The following is a 15,965-nucleotide window of genomic DNA, read 5'->3' as shown; positions in this document are numbered from 1 at the left end:
GTTTCTGCCCTACTCTGTCCGCCTATCCTTTCATACCTACGTTGATCACATACTGTAAATGATAAGTTGTTAGAAATTGATGTTCACCTCTTTGCTCCTACTTTTAAGCACAGTACCCGAACAAAATGTATTTGTTGTAATACTGTATACTTTTAATTACAGTTCTGAATTGATTTGTAATCAGGGTATTCAGCACCATCAGCATTTCTGTTGTTATTTATACCGATGAAGGCTTTGTATTGAAGGTCTCATAGTGTTCAATTTTATTCGAATAAGTTTACAGCAAACTATATTGGTCAGAATTACATCATAACGCGCTCTATAGTCACGTTTGAAAAAATATATATAAATATTTAACGGCCAGTTAAAAAAGACCTCTTCGTTGAATATTCCGCTCCGACTATTCCTTGTTGCCAGACATATATTCACGAAATACCTTTTCGTGGGACACCCATAGTTTTTTCCCGAACTGTTGAATACAGAAAAAACGCCCAGGGCTTTTTTACCATTAAAATTGGTCATTTTATGGATTATTGTGTTTTTGGTATGTATTTTTCTGCATTTATAATAAATTGATGTACATGTATCCGTAAATAGTACTATAACCTCGGCCAGAAAACTCGCAAAGGCTTACTTAGGCTACACGTTTTGTTAGCCTAAATAAACACAGTTACCGGTACCTTTATTCAACTTCCAATTGGTATAATCCATGTATGTTGTACTGACAGTTTGACGGTGGTGGAGTCATACAATGTGAGCCGATACTGGTTACGTATTTTCTCGGACGTCGTCGAGAACTGCTCCATGCATGCTGACAATCCCTAATGTGACGGTCAGACCACCCCTTCTAGCGACCACTCCACTGGAAGTACTCAGCATGTGACGTCAACGACAGCGGATTTAACGACTACAGTAAGACAACTATTTAAGCAAATATTTTACTCATCAATAATTCATTTCTTTAAAAAATATGTAAGCTTTGTGGAACATACAAACATTGTACATTTATAACAAGTGTACATAAATCCTCTTATGTTGCCATAGCTATCAGAAAACATTATTATTGGGTCGAGGGGTATATTGCGAAAATATCTTGTGTCTTAAATTGTTTTGTGCGGAAACCTAGTTTATTGTTTCTCCGTTTAATGTCTCCTAGTTCTTTGGGAATTAACGGGAAAACGAAACTGTGCGTCATTTGTTCTGGCGTCTAGATGGTAGCACTCGATCACAAATTCGCTCAGATTATTAACCCATTTATGCTTAGTGGACTCTCCCATCCGTATAAATTGGATCAATTTATTTCCAAAATTAGGGATGTCTGGTATATTTTTTTCTATATTTAGAATATTTCTAACAGAAATTCCTGTAAGCAAACAGCGAAGACCCTGATGAGACGCCGCATCATACGGCGTCCCATCTGGGTCTACGCTGTTTGCCAAGGCCTTTTTTCTAGACGCTAGGCACAAATGGGTTAACATGATTGTAATGCATATTTCAAAATTCACGAGGTTCTTCCGCGATTGAGGTCGTGTAATGAGATGCCGCGCTCTAATCCTGATCCTGACTGTTTCACCACAGGTGTTTGGCGCATGGCCAATTCTTTAAAACACTAGCAATATGTCATAAAACAACATTTTTTCATCGCTTTGACAATTTTTTTTTTCAAATTGATGAAAAATGATGTTTTATGACCAATTGATAGTGTTTCAGTGAATTGGCCACGCACCCAACACCACCCAAATGAACATTTTTGATTAACGACAAGATTGATTTACATTTAACTAAAGTTTGATAGCTACAATTTTCAACGAATTCATTTTTATCGACAGCCATCCATCTTAAGATGTGGTTGATGCTGTTTTGGAACTCGAAAAACGATAACCATAAACTTTACTAATAGGATGTTTCAGGCCGGGTCTAAAATACCGTGCGACCCTCGATGCGGTGAGTCTATTTGCTGTCTCGCGGGATGTTCGAATGGTGGATGTGACTATCTTGTGTCATGACAACCCGCTTCGACCAATGGAAATGGAGATGTCCAGTTTGGTATCAAGATGATGGTGCAACAGACGACTAAATGTATATATTGCCGTTGGCGTCTCGAAAACAGGGCTAACGGTAATGCGTGTTTGTAGGTTTAAATCCCGTTTTTTTTTTCAATCTATGTTTTGATACGTTACTCTGTTTTTACCTGAATGATGTATAATACACAGTTTATAACAAAGCATTTCAATAAAACCTTATATAATATACCATAATTTAAGATCTCGCTAAGTTTTCGATTTCGGTCGAGGTCACTGTAAATTATTTGTTTTTGAAAATCCACTTAATAGCCAATTCACATAACTTACTAAATCTGTATGTTGTAGATACATTTTATGATGACCTCTACCGTTTTTTTTTTTGCATATGGGTTATGTGAGTTCAATCACAAGGTCGCAACAATTTAAAATAAAACCTTACCTGCTCAACCACTCAAAAATAGATAAAGTGATTATAAGAAATTTCTTTCTAAAAAAGTTAGTTTAATAATAAGCAATAGTGCTATGTTTTTTTTGTATAAAACTATTGTTTCTATGATTTTTAAGGATGTTTGGCTCAATACATTTCAAACATTACATCTTATGATGGCCGCAGATGCTTATGGAAGTATAAATGGAAATAACCAAGATGTGATAACCATCGTCATTCAATCGGCTACACACAAACCCCTTTCTTTCAGCAACAAACAAACATTGCGGCCTGTGTAAGTAGTGATGGTACGTCTGTCGACATTCTTTCGTCCTGGACAGACGACGACTATGTTAACATACCATTTCAAGATGTAAGTAAAATTAAATCTTAATAGGAAGTTACATACTCTTCCCTTTGAGTTAACATCAGACAATGTATTCACAAGTAAACTCCTTTAAATGCAAACGAAAAAAAAGTAATGTCGAAAAGAATGATACAAAATATAATAATTTATAATTATATGTACATTATTATATCGTCTTAGTATAATCAAATCCCCATGACAGATATAAATGTTGAGGTAGATATATTCATGCAATTTTAATGAAAGATTTATAACCGTTCATAAGAAATACTACAACGATATGGCTTATTTTTATTGTTGAAAATGAACACACGTAGATAAAATAAACTGAATCTATCTCACTATAAACTCATAACAACAATTTGAAGATTTACAACACCGCATATAACATTACGTTTAAGAACACAGTCAAGTAAACAGATACAATGGCGAAAGATTTAGCAAAACAACAGCAACACCATAACATATTCAAAAAGAAAAAAAAAGAAAACGCAACAATAAAAATGACCTAAAATTTACAATATATTTATACCATGTATTTTTTTGCTGCCCAAGCTTGGCCTTACATTGATACGCGGGTCCGTGTCTGGTTCCGAGTTCAGTTGTACGTTCGTCCGTAAGAAGAATGCCAGCGACTCAAATTACTTCGATATGTCTGAACCCATGTATCTGGAGATCGCATCCGGACCATATGAGGGTAAGTTAACAAAGTTATCAAATGGTTTTGGAAGAACAATACCGCTTTACTATTGGAAATGCTAAATCATGCTTAAATATATATATATATATATATATATATATATATATATATATATATATATATATATATATATATATATATATATATATATATATATATATATATATATATACAACCTACATGTATTTTAAGCACCCTTCCCCCAATCCCATTTGAATCGGGCGGCACATGGCATTCGCACTTGTACTGTAACAAAACTTTACTTAACTATACAGGTGAACTTGAAGAACACTGGGATGCACCAGTGGTCAGTCTTACATCGTTCAACTTCTCAAGAGCCTTCGATGATCCCGGATGTGGCGGTCACACTGCGCCCCGTCAACCGAGAGTACGACTTCCATCAACCCCTACCCAGCATGTTACGACAACGACAGCGGAGATTACTACTACAGTAGGAACAAGATTGTACGCAATGATTTTATTCGCACATGTTTCATTTGTTTAAAACGTATGTTCGCTGCTTGCGCTTATGAAAAAAAAAACTACGCGGACAACAAGTTACCTCAATATGTTGGCTTCTAATGTGTTTCGAACATACGAGTTATGTTGTAGTCTATCCGTATGTTAGACGCCAAACCAGAAAACATGGTCTTTCCGATAGCTGTCACACCATGTTTGTTTCTTATTTATATTGTTCACCAACCATAATTACAGTCATATAACTGCGGCCCGTTTACTAACTCACACTTGGGCTGTGTTAGTTAGTTTACCAGTTCTAAAAACGTATGGGTCATGTTCTGAGAAAGCTGTGAATTATGAAAGTGCGTAAATTGTCGTCCAAGATTAGCCTATGCAGTCCGCACAGGCTAATCAGGGACGACACCTTTCGCCTAAATTGGATTTTTGCTAAGAAGAGTCTTCATTTAAACGAAAAATGTCATAAAAGCGGAAAGTGTCGTCCGTGATTAGCCTGTGCGTACTGCACAGGCTAAACTGGGACGACATTTAACGCACATGCATTATGCCCAGTTTTCTACGAACGCGACTCATATAATTGTGTCAGTTACCGTCGACTTCCCTTCTTGAACAAGGGGTAGGGTTAGGATGACCGTGCAAATGATATTCATTACCAATCCACAAACAAGTAATGTGACCGGGTCGGGGATCCCTGAGTTAACACCCGGCTATTCTCCGGGGAACGTTTAATTGTTAGTTCCGGACCCCGGGTATTGTGTAGTATTCTTTAGAGTACCCGGTTTACTTTTAAGTAATACTTGGGCCGGCAATAACCAATCGATCCTTTCTGGCGTGTTGCCATAGAAGTATAAAAAATAACTATAAATAACTCTACTTTATTGTGCATTTTTACGAGTGCGCAGGAATCCTTCCATATGAGATCTTCCGCAAAAGATTTTTTTGTTTAAGGGGTGAGGGGGTGGATGGGTGGGAGTATAATTCGAAATCAGCTTATGTCTGAATGTGTATTGTTTGAGTATTACACTGTTCCACCGTTTAACGTCTCCTAGCGCATTAGGAATTTACGGGCATCGTACCTCAGTTCTGGCGCCTGTGCAGTACCGCTCGACCTCAACTTCGCTAGAACTTATTTGTATGTTATGTGAATTTCGAAGATTATAAGGTTCTTCCAGGCCTTAGACTGCGTTTCGAGAAGACCCTGTAATAAGCGTTCGTGATTAATGCCTATTTAGATTTAAAGTTGCAATTTTCACAAAGTTACTATTTATTGAACGCTATCCAATTAATAGCGTGGTTTTGTGTTGTTTTTGAGCTCAGAGTATGGTTCCCACCAACTAAACTATTTTGGTGTTTCCGGCAGGGTCAAAAATACCATACGACCCTCGATGCGGCAAGACAATTGGCTGCTTCTCAGCATTTCAGAATGGATGTGACTTCTTGGTATCATGGCAATCCGCCTCGACCAATGGAAACCGTGATATCAAGTTTGACATCAAGACGATTGTGGAGAAGACGACATCCGTATGGATAGCAGTTGGCCTCTCCAAAACGGGGAAGATGGTAATTCGAAGTTTAGGTTTAAATCCAGAGTATGAGTGTTTCGTACCCAAACATGTTTAGTTTGCAAACACAGTGTGTTGATGCGTTACTATTGTATACCTGGAGGATTTACTTAGATACAATGTATAACAGTTAAACTCCAAATAATATACACTTTATCAAAATCTATATTGCGATTGCTTGTGTGGGGGGGGGGGGGGGGGTTGCGGTCAATGTCACTGTTACTAAATGGCTAAAAGGGTTTCGCGTTATTGCAAATCTGCATACTGTATTGAAAGTCATACATTGATGAATTTCATTAAGGCGACGATTTGGTTTTCATATGGCTTATGTGGGGTCAATGGCTAGGCCACAACTATTTTTAAAAATGCCGCTAACTATTACACCGACAACAAATTCCTTGTTATGTTTCTTTCAGGATCAAACGAACGTTGCGGCTTGTGTAACCGCTGATGGCCAAACTGTCGACATACTTTCGTCCCATAACGAAGGCTACGATAACATACCATTCGACGATGTACGGGAACATTACACTTAATGTGAACAACATATATTTGACGAACTCCAACAACACATTAAATAACACACAGTTAAAAAACATCGACAAGTAAAATACTGCAATAACAAAAGCAGAAATAGTAAAAGCAACATAATGATTTTTTTAAAGAAAATATATCCTGTATAAAAGAAAATACCAACATTTCAATACCCGCAATACATGAATAAAGTGAACATATTTTCAGCCCAAGATTGGGCTTACATTGATCGACGGCTCAATGTCCGATTTGAAGTTCAGCTGTTCGTTTGTCCGTCAGAAGGATGCAACCGACTAAAACTTCTGGGACCTGTCTGAAACCTTGTATCTAGTGGTGGCAACCGGACCATTTGTGCAAGGTAGGTTGAAACATCAGGGGCCTTTTTCTTAAATGTACTTAGTCACGTTAAACGACTTTACAATGTGGAATTTGCTCCGTGCTGCTGATTTTAAATATATTTGAGAAACAACATGATTAATGTATCTTTAACATTATCTACTTTCGAAGAAGGCCGCTTTTAGCGGTCGCACTGGCATTGTAACCCAACAACACTTTGCTTAACTATACAGGTGCTCTTCAACAACACTGGAATGACCCGTTGGTCAGCAATGACAAGGTCAACTTCTCGGCGGTCGCGATTCCCAGTGCCGGGAATACGTCGTCCAGTGTGGTCTTGAAGTTACATGGTCAGATTTTTCATATGCCTGTTTTTCGTTGGCTGTTCAATAAAATACGTGTGATATAGTGTAATTGATTAGATATCGAGACATTAAACAGATTTAAATACCCAAATTCGTTAAAGATTGGCTAAAATAAGCAATCATTTAGCAGTAATCACGTATAGTCATTCACTTCATTAAAACTATGTGTTAGTAAAATAAATGTCTTTTAAATATATTACAGCTGACGCATTTATTAATGAATAGTTAATTGAATAAATAATATCAGTTGTGAATAAAGTAGAAACATGTTAATTAGGACCTAAACATTTTACTATAATGTGTGCTGAAACAATATACCAGCTGTTGTTTGCAGCATCTCTGATGGTGATTGCATGGGTGTTCTTCTCCGGTGTGGGCGTACTGCTGGCCAGGCACTGCAAATCTCTCGTCGAATCTGATACAATGTGTGGGGTTAAGTACTGGTTTGTTGTGAGTATCTTTTGGTGTGTACGGTTTGGCATGCCTTTTAACCGGTTTAAAGCCCAAATTGTTTCCATTGGTAATTCTGGCTATGATCCTTTCTTTAATATTTTTATGTTTTACGTCATGTCGTATAAACTGTACATCGTTGTCTACACAATTGGTCAATTACAAATAATAAATGACTGGCGGATGATTACCAAAATTTCCTTCCTAAATATGTTTCTGGAGTTTTATTTTGACTTGAATGACTGAAATCATCGAGTACCGAACATGATCAAAATGATGAAATAAATAGTTTTATGTTACTTTTACTACTTTTTGAAATGTAACATCCTACGGCATTTTTACTTAAAGAAGACGCCTCTAAACATACATTTAATGCACACAGAGGTGTCCAAGAAAATCTTTCGTATTGAACATCGTTCTACATTCTGCCAATGTATGTACCGGTTATCAATTTGTGTTGTTTTCAGATCCACCGCTCGTTCATGTCGTGTGCTGCTCTGTGTGTGATCATTGCCTTCGTTGTCATTTTCATCGAGGTGGGCGGGTACAGTCAGGTTAGCACTTCGTGCGGGCGAGTCTATCGTGTGTACGTTAATGTACCTAGTGTGTGTGTGCTTCTTCAATGGGTGTATATGGTGTGTCTCCGTTTGGGAATTCCAAAGGATGTGCTTGGAACGTTTTCTTGCAGTCAAGCGTTGGAATACTTCACAAAGGCACACCCCATTCTGGGCATCATAGTGACAGCTCTGACTGTGCTCAATGAAGGTGGGGGAACTTAACACGATGACATTAAAGCGGGTATATACGATTTTTTATATGTGTTTAATTGTAATATATTGATAAAATATGTTACAATAACACAAAATAGGCAAGAAAAAATATACGTTAAAGCCGAATTTCATAAAATGCAGCGAAGACAAATTAGCGCCCCGAGCCGATAGTGACGTACATATTTTCCTACAATAACCGAAGCATTCGTCTTTGTATTAGGATCGGAGATAGTGTTCGTGTGCCGTATGTATAGATATCGTTGCAGGAATTCAAATAAACCGTTAAACTAAGTTTAGATGCACATCGTACATGTATGGTATACATGCTGGCAAATTCGGCTGTACAGCCGTTTTCAATTACAGAATTAAATATCTGGCTTATTTCGCATTTTTCGACACATGTTCTTCTTAACTTTTATTTTAATTTATATTGAAATATATATATTATACGTTTTTTACATAGTTTATATAAATTCATAAATATTTGACAAAATCGTATATACCCGCTTTAATAAAAAACACAAGACACTCATATTTGTTTAAGACTTGTAAGTATCGGTATCTTTAGAAATCAGCACATGATTAAATGACTTCATTTCAAGTTTAATCTGAATTCCAATCCAAGGAAACCATAATTATTTAAATAATATAATATACTATATTATTTGGGGTTTTGTTTAAGAAAATACCAATAAAAGAATTATTATTTTAAAGTTCTGTCTAAAAAAAAAACTTCATTGATGTGTAAATTTATACATGTTAGTGTAAATTTAGATTTATCATCATTTATCAGACACCCGCAAACGAAGTTTTTGTTAGTTTTATTGTAGTAACAATGTTGTTCGGTTGGTCCCCATCAAAATATAATTTACTTGAACCGACATCAACCATTTGTAAGCGATTGATTTAAAATGTAAAAATTACCATAAAGAGTATGTGTATCCAGTAATCCTCTTGAGACTCAGTTATTTGCCTTTGAGCATAGCTGGCAAAGCGGTGCAAGAGTTTCGAGTAATGCATTGACAAGACTGTAGTTCCGCAAAAAATGTTATTCTTTTTACTTTTAAAGCAACCCCTATGTGTTTCAGCCCCTTATGGCGCTGATTCGGCCTGCTCCCGATGGCGAGTACCGCTTCCATTTCAACTGGGCCCACTTCCTGGTGGGAACAGCGGTCACGTGTTGGCAGGTTAGGGGCTAGAGCGGTCACTATAAGTTTAAAATAACAAGAGGAGGTTCAGAATTTAATAATACTTTTGATAGAATAAAATTAATTGCGATGTCGACTGTCTCCAAACAAAATGTATAATTTTTCATATTTAAATAGCTGAACCATTCACTCATAACGGGGAATTATTTTACATACATCATGTATAACATTTCCTATCAACGTATGATGTACATGGGTTTCTAATTACATATATTATGTTTGTTTTTTTACTTGGGACTTCTTTAATAATTCTTTATAGTTTTAATCCTTTTTAAATGTGGAAATGTTTTAATAATTAGTGTCTCTAATAGTTTAATTAATGTGGTTTAATGTATTATTTAAAATGTAAACGAGACTTACCTGGGAGTCGAAGTTTGATTGTTATTCTAAGAGACAATGATATGATGAGGAGATGAAATGAAAAGTAGTCTGGATGTAGAAAGTCAGTATTTAAAGTTTTGTCATGATAAACAAGTAACGTGAAAATTAGCTCTGCACTGCCTCTTTGTTGTTGAGGTGGGAGGGAGGCATTTTATCTCCTCATCATATCGTTGTCTCTTAGAATTACCATCAAACTTCGACTCCCATGTAAGTCTCGTTTTATTTTTAAATTCTATTCCGACAATGATATGTTTATTCGTTGCTGAAATGAGACTTCCAAGCAACATCATGACAAAAAACAACATTCACCACTGCAGCAAAGTAAAACTGAAACTTACTTCTACATTCGCAGTTTGGACTCTGATACATCTTCTGCCAATGTAATTTCTTTATCATAATACTTCGAAAAAGTGCTTTTGCTTAACCAGCCAGCTTTCTTCATGATGTCGGAAATTGGCACACCCATTTTCTTAGCCTTGGATGTGCTTGCTGCACGCATACTATGAGCTCCTAAAATTCCCGTGTATATACCTTACCTTTACATCACTATCTTTATCCATCTCGACACAGTATCGCGTGACACAGCTGTTTGTGGTTTAACATTTCTAATTAATAGCTTGTGCTCAGATTCACACCTTAAGTCCTTAGTACGTTTCAAATATTCTTTCATTACAGTATAGACACACAACCTCCTGTCTATAGGGTAGGCTTTGAAATGAAAACTTGAACAATCAAAGTCAGGTCTGCTATGCTTCAACAAATCATCAAACTGTAAAATAAACTCTGAACAATTGTATTGCAAACCATTAACAATAAACAAATGCAAAGTTTGTGTCCTGGCTGCATTCACAAGTGCCATCAACATTGTAAGCTTTAATATCTAATTCTTCAAACTAAGGGTTCTGATATGTGACAATTTTTAGTTAGTATTTCAGTACAATGTCAACATTCCAAATCCTGTTTAATCTGTTAGATTGTGGACTTTGATTGTAAACTCCCTTCATGATTCGTATTACTAGAAGATTATTCCCTGCAGAGAATTGTTCTAATGTTATACCCAAAGAAGACAGTGCTGTCCTAGCAGTGTTAATTGATCTATATGATAATCGCTTCTTGAATTCAATTGTTAAAATTCAACAACATCATTTATAAAAACAAAAATGGGGTATCGATCTTTCTTTCACCACAGAACGAATATATACTTGATACTCGCGTTCTGTTGCTGTTCTCCTGCTCGCCTTGATAATTCTGGTTTACTGTTTCGAAAATCAACTGCCTCCTGACACTCTGCATGCTATCATCAGAAGTTAATACGCCAAAGGATGTTTTTGTCTGTGTGCTGAAGACTTAACAAGTACTATACTACTTTCTGAATGCAGCGTCCGACAAGGCTGCACGGAGAGAAAATATAACCTAAATTAAACATACTCCAGTCCAAACTAAAAGCATCATTAAAGCTTGCATCTGGGCCAAGCATCCAAGAACAGAACACTTATAGTTTCTTGTTAACCCTTGAAGCGAACAAATCTAGACTAGCAACTCCCCATAAACAACAGATGTTCTTACACACCGTTTCATTTAATTCCCATTCGAGACGATCATTGAAATGCCGAGATGGCTAATCAGCAATGTTATGTTCCCCAGGAATGTGACAACAAGTTATCCACATATCATGATCTATACACCAGTGCCACATATTTTTTCTTATTTGATTACAAATCTGAGATTTGACTCCTCCAAAATTATTTACATAAATAACAGCTGTTGTGGAATCAGTCAAACTGCTTACCCATTTATTTGAAATTACCGACTCAAAGGCTTGCAATGCAAAAAGAATGGCCAAGAGTTCAATGGTTCAATGGCATTGGCTGTATTCAGTTTTCAATTCCGGTTTAATAACCTCTCGTCTTATCATACACATTTGTCTATTACAATGTCCAAACAGAGACAAAGAATCATTGCACTGATCAACCACCGGACTGATATCTATTCCTTTGTCATTGGCGTCGTTTTCTACTTGCGCCATTTTGTTTACAGCTTTAGCTATCAAAATGGAGCCTTTAATCAAAGAATTCTGTGCATTTTGCATTCTCTTATCTGCAAATTTCACATTTTAAAAGCACAAATCCCATATGCTTCTGTTGCATTTGACAGTTCACATTAACAGCTACAGTGTCATCAATCGCGACATCTGTAATTTATTTGCCTTTGACACTTTTAGCCATTCATCATAAGACTGGAACTTTCATCGATTTAATGTTTATTTGCCCCAGATAGCAATGCATCTTCATTGTTATTTAAACAAACAATCTCACACTCTTCTTCATTTTCGAAATCCTGATAGTAACCATAATCATCGGCATACTCGTCTTGATACGCCGTGTATCCTCAATCACTTTGGCACGAGAAATGAGACTTTCTACTTTCCCATCGTACCCCTTTTGCTGAGCTTGTATGTCTTGAAGATATTGCAAAATTAACGAGTCGGTACTAGCCGAACTCGTCGCGGGTGTGGCTTGAACTTTGCTGTCCTTTTTGCGGGCGCTTTCCCTTTCGAAGTGTTTAATTTGGTATTGCCTTTCATGGCCTCGTTGTTATTTTTGTCCGCCATAGCCACCCGCACCAATCGACAAAATTCACAATTTGCGTCAAAGTACGCAAAATACTAAATCAAGAGGCAATAAATATACACTCCCGATCTAAAAACTCTCGATGGCCACAAAGGACACTTCGAGAAAATATATAGCACGCAAGAAATCGTTTAAAAAACTGACAACGAAAAACACAACGCTTATAGCATCAGCCATTAAACATGTGCTACTGACGTTCTACATCCGGGCTACTTCTCATTTCAGCGACAAATAAACATATCGTTGTCGGAATAGAATAGTAATGTGGTGTTATGAATACATTTATTTCATTTATTTCATCTAAATCATATAATCATATACTTATAAATCATATAAATTATTCTTCTAAATAGAATATTTCAATTCAATTCAGCAAATATGCATTTACCCGCTTCGCATTGAAATAATTTGCTTTTATTTTTACACTTTCAGTTAATACCATATTCATCGGTGTGGATATCACAAAAGCCAACGTGAATAGCAACGTGGCCATGTACGTGATGGGGGTTTGCGTCGGTGTGTTTGTATTAATACACCTCGCGATGGAAATATACAACAAGAAACGGAGCTTAGGTAAAAAAAACGTTGTTTTTTTTGCTTATTTGATGTACACTTATATAGTTTGGCGTGTCCGTGCACAAAAATGCAACGTTTTTATTTGGTTATTTTAAGTCAGTTTTTCGCTGACCCATCTAAAAGACCATTGGGGAACTGTTAAGTGCCAGGAAAGGTTCATGGTCCTTATCTACTAAAACGACTGGAGTGAAAACATACCGATTTAAACTTGTTACTGATTATTAATAGCGATATTCATACAGTGTGTGTTCATAATGTTTAACAACATCAATGCATTCATTGTTAAAGCATATTCATTTTTTAAATAATACTAGTTGTTTCAAAAGTTACACTACTAAATTAAACTAACTAAATGCATTGTTAAATTAAACAATGTATTCAATTCCGGTACTATACTTGCGTGTATGTTTGTGTTACAGTGAACAACGGTTATATAAAGTTTGGTTCAATCGCCGACAACTCCTCCATATCTGTAGGTTCTACTTTTGGTTAGTAATGGTAGATAACATTTTAACATGCCTCCGTATCCGAAGAAGCAGACGTAAGTTGATTAACACCTGTCCGTCGGTCGGTCGATCCGATGGTCGGTCACACTGTTGATCATTCCGTTTCTGCACGATGTATGAAGACTACTTGGATCTATGATATTGTACATTGGTATGATGATTGCTTGAGAGAAAATAGTCCGGTCAATGGCCAATGCTTAAGTTCAAAGAGCAAGGGGATGTCAAATTTAAGATAGATCTGCGTATGATACGAAAGTGGAATGTTGAGGGAAACCATGTCCTACTGACATTTGTCTTGTCGCGCTATAATGTCCCGTGCATGTTATGATTTCATTTAATTTATTTGAGTTTTTATTAAATAATATTAAGACAATGTTGAATATAACAAGCTTGCATGGGCACCTAGCTAGTGATTGTATTTGGGGCGAGTCGGGTCAAGGTCGATTGGGACTTAAAATAGCAAAAACAGAATTATCGCACAATAACTTTAGTCTGGATAGAATAATTGCAGTGCAATTTTGTGTATAGGTAGCCTACAAACAGATAAAGCTACGAGTTGCTTTGGGCCCAGTCAAATGAATGCCAATGCTATTAAAAATAGAAAATAGCACAAATTAATTTAACTAACTTCCGTTTGGATGGATGAAACGGTGTATATAGCTCTCTTACATGGTTACCTGAGTCGAGATAAGGTTAAGGTTATTGTTGCAAAATGTATAAAATGGGATACAGTCAATAACATACGTTTTTATACAGGCATTGCACTTCAAATAGAACAAAATGAAGTCGCGTAAAGGTCAAGGTTACTGTTAATAGACATAGGAAGAAACGGGTTCTGTTTAAAAACTTCCGTTTGAACGGAATGTGTTAACATTGTGTGCTTAGGTAGCTTACCTATTTTTGGATATCATCTTAGAACAGTTGGATAAAGGTCAATTTCAATTTTAATTAAAATAAAAAACTTTGTCCGTCGAAAAGCTTGAAATCGGGTATTGTTCAGAATGTTTTTATGTTGATAGCTTGTATGAAGACCTACCTTGCAATTTTATTTAGGAAAAGTTTGATAAAGGTCACGGCCACTGTTACGAAAAACAGATAAACTGTTTTTCGCTAAATTACTTGAGTTTAATTACTAGTGTAGTGCTGAAATTATGTGTGCATGTAGCTTTCATATATTGGATTGCACAATTATTTAATTGAAATAAATAACTGAAACGTTTCGTTGTGTTGGAATGTTTCTTGTAACCTTTATGAGTCGATCTGCAACCTTTTATGGTAACCTTTAAGATCAAAGACGTGAATTTAGTTGAACTGTTACAGTAAACCATGATTAGTTCAAATGGATCGTTTGACCTAGAAGTTGCACATTTATTATATTTATCGTTAATGTCAAGTTTATTCATTAAGGTTAAAGGTCAAAATAAGAAAACAAAAGGTAAACCTGTGGTAGACTTAGCACTTAAGAAAAGCATTGCATAAAAAACAGCATGCTTTGATATTTAAGGTAAAATTTAAGAGGATTGTTCTGTCAATAAAAAGATTATCCGAGTTGTTTTACATGCATTGAATATACTAATTAATCTGCATACAGTTTTATCATTTGAGACGGGGCAAGAAAGGTAAAACTAAAGAATCGCATTGTCAAAATAGACCTACCCTAACTCGAATACCGAATGCATTTAATGAGTGTAAAATATTTTTCGTAAGATTCGTTGTATATATAATTCCAGTCCTTTAGAAAGCAAATAACGGGTTCGTTATAACGTCGGAATCTGCAATTAATCTCCAAAAGGTGTGGGTCATTAATATTAACCATACCCCAAAAGTGTCTATTCCATAACGTTACCAGAACGTAATGACTGCTCCGTTAAAACCTCTCGATATACCAACATCGTATTGCAAGTTTAGAGTCGCTTCAAAAGCCCGTGTCATATTGTGAAAGTGAAAGGTCTTTCATTGCATAAATGTGTTTACTAATGCACATACTCGGCCATCGATATAATTTAAAAACCCTCTTCCACCTTGACCCTTGAATCATTTTCAATTTTCAAGTGTGTGTGTATATTATTTCCAACAAATGAAGAGTACATTTGTTGTTTTGTACAGAAGTAAATGTCAAAGTACCAAGTATACAAAGTCGTGGATTTTTGTTTTATATTACGAGTATTACGAGTGTAAGCCGATCCTTATAATATCTGATCAAAACAAGTCGTTGCACAATGTCCATTTTATCGAAATGTTATACTTATGCAGTGTTCATTGGACTATTTCGAAAATAAATTAAAACTACATATTGTATATGCACAGTGTAAATTTATTTATTTATGGTAAAGTTTGTGTTTCTACGAAGTTTTTCGGTAGTGATTTTTTGTCTTTATTATAACAAACGCTTGCTGTGCTTTTCTTTTTTATTTTTTTTATTTAATATTACTAAAAAACAAACATTAACAATGTACATACATTATAAACATTTTTCCTTCAAGAAGATAACAATGCAATTTACTGTCGTATATGCACGTACAATGGAATGTTTATTTTTAATAAATATTTTTCGTTTAAAATATACTTAATCTGTATGAAAATAAGCGATAATTGTGGTTAAACAATTGGTAATTATTTATGTTTTTTGCTATACGAAAAGAAAAAAAAGAG

The 15,965-nt window shown here is 35.8% G+C and overlaps 1 protein-coding gene across 1 annotated transcript in view; it reads left to right on the top strand.

Moving 5' to 3' along the window:
- The first annotated feature begins 2,420 nt into the window (after nt 1-2,420).
- The window catches only part of LOC127850281 (vacuolar protein sorting-associated protein VTA1 homolog), a 77,890-nt gene continuing 64,345 nt past the window's right edge, over nt 2,421-15,965 (top strand). The window contains exon 1 of the mRNA XM_052383199.1: nt 2,421-2,436. The gene's annotated coding sequence lies outside the window, so the exon portion shown is untranslated. The remainder of the gene's footprint in view (nt 2,437-15,965) is intronic.

This window comes from Dreissena polymorpha, chromosome 11 (assembly GCF_020536995.1).
Source record: "Dreissena polymorpha isolate Duluth1 chromosome 11, UMN_Dpol_1.0, whole genome shotgun sequence".
Taxonomy (NCBI): domain Eukaryota; kingdom Metazoa; phylum Mollusca; class Bivalvia; order Myida; family Dreissenidae; genus Dreissena; species Dreissena polymorpha.
The sequence above is the reverse complement of the archived record's forward strand: the minus strand, read 5'-3'. Positions and strand labels throughout refer to the sequence as shown.